We start from the raw sequence: 9,020 nt of genomic DNA on the forward strand, positions 1-9,020 counted from the left end.
GAGTGGGACGTTCGCAAGTCATTTGATGAAAATCTCGCACATCCCTGCAATAAAAATGCATCTTGATTAACAATCACGATTACACCGATCGCATTTTATTTATCGCACTTACTCCGTCATGCCTTTGTTGCCAGCCAGGTGAGGCAAGACGTGATACGATTCTCGGACAAAACCGAAATTAATTTCAGAGTTCGGGTGAGCGAATCGGTTATAATGCGGCTTTAAAATCAATCGCAATAAAAGTTTCAGCGACGAGAAGAGAGAGAGAGAGCAGATGACGAGACCGAGGCTCGAATAAAGAGGAGAGAATCGGAAGTGGCGGGAATACCGCGCTCGTCAATCTTCGTGAGGAAATGATTGAGACGAATGGACGGGAGGAAAAGAGAGCTGGCCGATCATAATTTTATTACATCGCACGTATCGGACGTCGATGAGGAGGAACTCCGGCGGTGATTTTTTCCCCTTTCATTTCCTCTCCTTTTTTCTCTCTTCCTTCACTCTCGCTATCGCAATCTCTCAGCCGATCGGGAGGCAATATCAGTAACTGCGTTTCACGTCCAATTTTAAATCGATGCTTCAAGTGAAAAGCGAATCTTTTTCCACTTTGTGCTTCCTCCTCGCGGATTTCCATTTACCTGTGATTCTTCTTTGTCAGGAGGACTCCGCGGATTTCCTCTCAAAGCTAAAAACACCCGTTCCGTGATCCTGTAAAAGATACAAGCGTAAGCGAGGAAAAGCGTAGAATATACACAGCAGAGAGATTTGATCTTTATCTTATCTCTTTGTGTTTATCTTATCGAGAGCTTACCGCATATGCACTATCGCCGCGAAATTAGAGAGTAAGAGAACAAATATTTTAAGTACAAATGCCAGTACACGCGATACACATGTAATCCAATCATCGAATTTCCATCATTTCTGGGCGAGCGAGCGTACGTTCTCGTGTATCGCAGAATGAATTATTCGAACGTTATGCGATGCGAGAACCGTTATGCGGGTTACTGCCGCACGCTGCCACAAAAGCGATATATATCGGATGCCCACTAGTACGGTGTATCCCGCTAATACGAAACTCTATCTCAATTATAGCTTTCGGATACTGCGTGGACGCCTGCGCAATCTGCGAAAACCGCAACGTTAGTTCACTTGCGGCTTCCCGTTATCGAGTATCCCGATATCATTACCTTATCCCCCTTGTGCGACTATGTAACGCTCGGTGAATTTAGAAACTCGAAAAATGTTCGTCCTTTAATTACCGGCATCGCGGCTGATAATGTAATCATTAATAGACTGAATACTATTTCACGCGATAGCGAGGAACGCCATTATATTTGAATGGGACCGTCATTCGAGGAGAAATGCCGTCTTGCCGTGGGGCGAGCGTGCCGGTCATGTTTGCCCTGCGGCAATGCGCAACATGCAACAGGTATCTTACGGCTTTCTGCAATCTACCACTGTCAACGTCTCTACTCTCGTCTCGTAAAGCGCTCCGAAAAACGGTCTCGGGTTCAATTCCTTATCGCTAACACATAAGCATTCCGTTTAAGCGCATTCGCAACGTATTAACATTTCCGCCAAAGCAACGTTGCGTCGTTCAGTATCTAAAGTACTGTACGATTTAAATACATTTCCGAGGAGGGAGTGCGGGGAACAGCGCAACGTGCAAGCATGCGATTAAAATAAATAAGAAAATGTTCAAAGAGGAAACTGGAATTCCGCAACAAGTCTAAAGCCCGATTGTACCAGGAACACACGGACCTACGATGAAATAACTTTATCTCTGTATTACACAGGTAGCTAAAACTATCATCTACGAGGAATGTTATATACTGGACTATCATCCGAATGGATCATGATTCTCTCTACGAGAAGCAAAGTTCGCAGATAGGACTGCAATCCGGAAAGACAATCAGGAATCGCAGATGAACGCCAGTTGGCTATACGAACCCGAAGGTTGAAGCGTGAGCGCGCGCGGCTTGACGGGAGCGGAAGCGAAGATGTTCTCCGAGCTCCTCGAGGGAAGAGAACGCGCGGTCAACGTAGGTAGGAGCGACGTAGGGGACGTCGGCCCCCGCTGCGCATTACCTGGACAGAAGCGGAACAACTGGATCTCTCCCGCGCGGAGAGCAGCAGTGCCTCGTGACCGCGGGAGCCGGAAGCGGAAGTGTGGAACCACGATCGCCGCCGGAGTCCGGGACTCGAATGACGTAACGTCGGACCGCCGCGGAAGGGTTGCAGGTGCAGGAAAAGGGGTAGGGATCGCGCGACGGCGCTCCGTCGCGCGGTGGGGGCGACGCCGGATTCTGCGCGATCCTGGACGCCGGCGTCGCGACGCCGCGAGCGTTCTCGGTTCTCCCGCGTTCTCTCTCTCCCCTTCCTCCCCGCCGGCGTCCCGACGTCCCGTCCGTGTATACCCCATGCTCGCGTCTCGCAGGTATTCCCGATCTCCTGTAATTTGACAATCGGCCGACGTCGGGTGCCACGTCAGTCAGCCAGTTAGTCAGCAGTGCCGCTCGCGCGCGCTCTGACTTGCCTGGGGTCGTCGCACTCCGAGCGAGAGATAGATCGGCGAGAGAGAGAAAGAGAGAGGCCGACGCATACGGGGCGAGCGCGCTCTCGGCTGATTTATTTTATTAATTAGGCGACACCGACCGCGACGGCGACGCCGGTGGTAGCGATCCGGCAGGAGGATCTCGTCGCGTATCCTGCGAGAAGGATACTAATTTCATTAGACGGCAGATGCCGGAGCGTACGTTCGCTCTCTTCCTCTCTCTCGCTCCAGGTTTCTTTTTTCTCCTTTCCATCGCGCGACAATTCCGCGACGTGAGGCACCGGAAGCTGTGATATGTAAGTAAGTGACGTTTCGTCGGGTTTTTCAGTAATAGCTACAAAAATAATACTCCATCCGCAGCTATTTTTCTGTATTGTCCGGCGAGGGGATTGACAGAGACGAGGGTAATTGGATTTATACAGTATAAAAGAGTGAGATTTTGACATATCTTGATTTAGAACTAAAGACAGAGATTTTGTTTTTTTACTTCATATAGTATTGAGGTAAAAAAATTCAGAAAAGCTGCTAAATAATTGATAGCTTGTGGAATATGGAACTCGTCTGACATTTTATCGGATTATAAATTAGTACTATGAAGCATATCGCAAATTTGTAAATTTTATTTTTAGTTTACAATTGAAAAACTAAGATAACTTGATAATTTGGATACATCGGAAACATAATATCTTAACATCTATAGTTTCCAGCGGACGCAGTTAATCGTTCGAGAGACGTCCTGAAAGGAAACTCGTTTAGATACACACGGTGGCTTCTAAATCTGCAACATCGCGCGCGCGTGAGCAAGTTGCGTGAGCGATGTTTATTGCGGAAGTGCCGCGCGCGCAGAAGTTTAATTCCTGCCATTGGCTCTGAGGCGAAATTGACTTTGACGAATGATAGTTGCTCGCCCGCGAGCACTGTATCGAGGATGGTGTGACGTTAATGCGATGTTGATGCTCGATAAGCCCGATCTCCGAGGATATTTAATTTCGCCGCGACGCGAGCAGATCGCGGACGATCGCGGAACGAGTTTGTGGGAGAGCTAACTTTGTCAGACTGGTTTTCCGCATCCTGTTCCGTAAATGTCGCGGTATGGTGTGCGCGACGGTAGCGGCGGCGATATTAATGAAACACCGCGATGATTTTCCATTCTTTTTTTTCTTCTCTTCCTTGAACCCGCCGCGAGCACCAAATAGCGCAGCTGCTCGCAGATGAAGATTGATCGCGTCGACAGACGCATCGTAGATTGGAAAGGTGAGATCAAGTTGTCGATGCGGATGCCGAGAATATTTTTTTCATGGTGCTCTCTCTTTGGTACTTTTCCTTCTGTCCTTCTGCGTTTGCATTTTCTTTATGTACGCGCACCGCGGCCGCACCGCATTTTGGAACTGTATATTTCGTACTTCATGCGATACGTGCGCGTATCATCGTTTATCACACAGCTCGGTGTACACGCTATTCTCTCCCGCCATTCACTCCGACGAAAGAGTAAAAACAGATTCTTGCCGCGATAAAGCCTGCATCTACTTTCCTGTTGCAACTTATGTTATTAAATTGCACTGTATTAACAGCATTATGCGTTCGTGAAATGCTGCTAATTACGCTATACAAATATAAGACGTACACACAAGTATATCTACCATCTGAGACAAATATTACCGCAAGGACTAGCAAGTTTCCCGTGCAAATAAAACGAGTTGCAATTACATTTACATTCTGATTGAAACAAAAAAATTTGCACAAATTCAGCGTACCTTGTTAACAAGGTAGTTTTACCTTGTTTAATAACGACGAAAATTCCTGATGAGATCAAGCATAATTCTGTCAATTTCAAAGATGGAATAAGCGTTTAGTGAAAATCGAGAAACAGAAAATGTCCATTAGTAATTTTTTGGAAATGCTTTCGTTGCATGACGGCAGCATGACGCGAACGTTGTATCGGAAAATCGAAACTTGTCGAGCAACAACGACTCAAGCAGGTATAAATGATCCGATTAGTGTCGAGCGTGCTAATTGAAACAAGCGTAACTGTCAGCCAGTAACGATACGAGAATATCTCTCCTAAGCAACGACAAAATGCCACATGAGCAATCGAATCTTATCGCTCGCTCTGCTCTGCTCTCAATTAGCCCCCGAGACGTCGTTTGCAGCGCGCATACATCATGCCATGTATTTTTCAAGTCGCGCACTCGCGCTCAGATAGACCGAAGGCAACATCGCTCGATCGGATGAAATTTTCACGGCAGCCCGACGTCGGAAAAACTGCTCAGTCGCTCAGCGACACGATGGAAACGTGTGGTGGAAGATATCCATCCTCTCGCGCGATATCCTTCCCACCGCCACGGCGCCGGATATTAATTCGCTTTCGTTAATTAGCGCTCGCTCGAAAACGGAAGACGTGGCTACATTATGCAGCATCTTCGGATCCGCGATCGTGTCGCGAATCGGATTAAGCGAGTTACGCGAAACGCGCGTTAAACATTCAACGTCTGCCTGATCGATCTCTGCACGGCGGAGCGGAGCCCGGTGAGATTATAAATAGGAAAGAATATCTCGCTGCATATAATGCCGCGCGCGATCCCGCGAATTTAATTAGAGAACGTTCCCGCTTAGCGTGTTCCACTTTGCGCGGAGAATGATGTACCCTTATTGCCTCGCCTCGGCTCCTCGTCTGGAAGAAACATCCTCGGGCGACAAAAATCGGCGCAACCTTGTAATTTCGCGCGATATTTTGCGTCGATTTTATAGCCGCGAGATTTAATCGCACAGTATTTTATTATTTCTTTTGCTCGTCGAGAATCCGCACGTGGACACGGACGCGCCGCGAATATACGTACAAGTGTAAAATCCAGCATGTTATTACTCGCGACTCGCAAGCGCGACAGGTTTCGAATGTGGCGTTAATAAGGACTTCTATCCTAGGTTTCCTGTCTCGCGAGATATTACGTCTGCATTAAATGTCACGCACGAGACTGCATTCTTGTTCGCTCGCCGCGCAAGCATTCAGTTGCTTAGAATCTCCCGTGTGATGTGCGGCTAAAGTTCAACGATCTCTCTCTCTCTCTCTCTCTCTTTCTCCCTTGGATTCCTATTATCCACCGCGCAAGATTAGATACCGAAGTACAAGGTACCATTACTGTAACCGGCCTCTCTTGCAAGACACGTTTGCCGACTCCAACGCAACAATCGGAAAACAATTGCGCCGTACGAATTCTTCGTCCTCGCACTTCCCGTCCTGATCGAAGCTTTCTTATTATTCCCCGATTCCATAGGGTTTTATTGATGAAACTTGAAATCGAGCATGAGTCATTATCCAACACAGTGTGATAATCTATAAGATATTATCGTTGCAGCTGCAGTGTGCGACTACCGAGCCGAGCAATCATCTCGCCGAGCAGCAGCAGTCACCTGCGTCAGCGCCGGTATGCATCTTCGCCGAGGATTATAAATCTAAACTGACCAGCTCGACGAGGGATCTCGCGTGGAGGTAAAATATTGGAGGAAACGCAGAGACGTATGGGATACCAGCAGCTCGCCGTAGCGGCATTGTTCTGCGTCGAATTCCACACGTCGCCATCCGCGACGCATCGCGATTGGACCCACAATCCCGAGGATTCATCTCTCGGCTTCGACGAAGCGCCGTCATATCCCCGTGTACACTTTCCGCGAAGACGTAAAAGTCCTGCCAGGTCGCAGGAGATACCATTAGCGCGCCATTGTTCTCCAAATAGTGCAAGCCAGCTTGCAACTGGCGTGCCTCGCTCGCCGCAACCAGGTGCATTGCCCTGGCTGCCTCATCGTCCTCATCGTCGTCGATGATTGCCCAACAGCTCGGGGTCCAGGAACGTCAGCCGACCAGTCGGCTGTTCTACAAAGGGCGCACGGCTCACGGCTCGATTATGATCCAAGGTCACATGAGAAGGAGCCGTGAGTAATCTCAGCTAGCATTGGTGGTCAACGACACGTTATGCAACCGCGGCCGTAATGACGTGCGCACGATGTCGAACCGCCCGCTCGACGGATTCGTCCTACTCCTTGTTTCTCGTAAGGATGCTGCTCGCCCCCGCGGAACATGAAACATTACACGAAAACGCTAGGCTCTTGATGCTGTCCGGAGATGCGTAGTGCTATCAACTAGCACACGCGAGGTAGACAGTCTTGAAGTACTGACTTATCAGAATTGTTTATCTCTTCGATATCTAATAATGTAATTTAATAATGTTTTATTCATAATTCTTTTGTATTATTTTTAAGGGATAAATTTTGATATATATTTAAAGCACTTAGAGATTGTTCTCTCTTTTACGCAGCATATACTTTATATCGGCCGAAAAAATTTAGAAAGAGTAAGCGAGAAGCAAGCAAATACAAATCACTGAAAAAGAAATATTTGCACTGCGAGAGATAAAGCCGAGAATGTAATGAAAAAAAACTACCCTGTTTTTTTTTAGACGCTCGATCCCGTGTATATAGTTGCTTTCAGATCTGTCCCCGCGATGAGACACGAGTTTTTTTACCCTCGAAAATCCGGCGTATCGACTGGCAACGGTTGCTGAGAATCTCGCACGTGCTTCTCCACGCTCGAAGAGAAGAGTCCTCGAGAGAGATGAACGAGAGAAAGCGCGAGGGAAAAAAAGGGAAAAAAGAGCGAGACGGTAAGATTCTGCGACGTGCCGCGGGCGAATTTGTTCTGTCGAGGACTCCGATTGGGGAACCTGATCGAATCGTTTTCCGTAAGCGGGAAGCACCGAAATTCCCGACAAATTTGTCACACAAATGAGTTTAATCATGCAATTCTCTCGTATCATTCCTTGGATACATTAATTTAATATCCATCGAAAGCTCACGAAAAAAGATAGCGTTTAATATTCTACACAATCTACTCTACATACTGAAAATAAATTTTATCATCTGATCTCTCGAACGTGTTTTATTATATATCACACTTTATATTGACAGATTACTCGCAGAACGCAATGAGATTTTTAATGAGAAATTTAAGTATTTGCAGAAATCAAAGATCTATCTAACTAGTTATCATATTTTATGGCATTTACATCTTTGCGAGAGCGATTCAAGTCACAGAATATCCTTATAAACGTACGCTTAACGCGTTGCATGTTAACAAATTCGTTACCGTATCATTAGCAGGGTCGGCATTATCTAGCTTCTCCCGGTATATTCGAATTATTCAGAGAGACGTGTCTTTCTCATCATGAACGTCGTCCGAGAGAAATGTGACTTTAATCGCACTACAGCTAAATGTTTTATTCCACCGATAAGTACGGCCTCGTTGGTGAATAGGCGACGACTGACAGTGACAGATTCGCTCTCGGCTCTCTAAGCTGCTTACCAGGTTCCCGGTTCCGTACAGTTCCATCATTATCGAATACCCTTAATTGCCAACACCGGTGTTCCCATGCCGGTAGCGTGGCATGAGCGCGTATGAACTTGAAATTGTACAGCCCTGAGACGCAAATCACGCTCGGCAGCTCGAAAGAGCCTCGAAGCAGCTGTTACGTCGTGGTTCTATAGCGCGATTGCATCCACATCGTTTCACCGCGATCGAACGAAGTAACAGGTATGAAAATAAAAATAATTGCAAATGAATTGTAAAATGACGTAAAAAAACAACAAAATAGAGAATGTGTATCTTGTTACAAAATTCGCGAGAGTAAATCAAGAAAATAGACTGTTATTTTTCAAGAAGTTCGATAATTTCGATGTTATCGATTTCAGCGATGCCATCGATTGTAATCGGAAGCCAAAATGTGAGCTAGCAAATATTTGCGTCCATCATGCAAAACAAAAAAATAAAAGTCATCTATACAAGCTACAGGTCGTTCTGTTTTGTGTGGAAAACGCTGCGATTTGTCCGACAAGAAAAATAGGTTTTCGAATCATTGAAAATACATGCACTCGTGACGAGAAAACTGCACGAACATGCGTAACTGGAAAAAGAACTACGTACGCCCTGAGCTGCTTCACCTGATGCTGTTTGTGCAGCTGTAACATTTCGAGTACCTTTCATCGTTTGAAACTCTTCAAACAGCTCCGACCTTCTATTAATAAAAGCGCCGCGGTAACTCTCTCTCTCTCTTTCTCTCTCTCTCTCTCTCTCTTTCTTTCTTTCTCTCTTCCATTCTCGTACATCAAACGCACCGGATATAGACGTGTGCAACGCATTGTAGACATCAATTTGCGTAATCGATAAATTGACGCTTCGTCGTCGTGTTTCTGAGTATAAACTTAAAAAATTTTAGAAAATTACTACTGATGCAATGACGTGCTGCGACGTAAAATTATCGCAATTACGTTATTAAATAAGGAGAATATTTTCAGCGTACGTTTTGCGGTACACAGAAGTTGTAACTCGTGCGTCAGTGCGTTTTTTAATGTTTTATTATAATAAATATTCGTAGTGAAATTTATATATAGCTTGGGTATACCTCGCACAACTTCATTTAAC

General features: G+C 46.1%; 1 long non-coding RNA gene across 1 annotated transcript; it reads left to right on the forward strand.

Annotated features, from left to right (window-relative positions):
- Window positions 1–2,493: 2,493 nt before the first annotated feature.
- LOC105285608 lies at window positions 2,494–8,381 on the forward strand. Its single transcript, XR_895094.3, has 2 exons — window positions 2,494–2,847; window positions 5,905–8,381. It is a non-coding gene; the product is annotated as an uncharacterized LOC105285608 (long non-coding RNA).
- The last annotated feature ends 639 nt before the right edge of the window (window positions 8,382–9,020 follow it).

Source organism: Ooceraea biroi, chromosome 4, assembly GCF_003672135.1.
Source record: "Ooceraea biroi isolate clonal line C1 chromosome 4, Obir_v5.4, whole genome shotgun sequence".
NCBI lineage: Eukaryota > Metazoa > Arthropoda > Insecta > Hymenoptera > Formicidae > Ooceraea > Ooceraea biroi.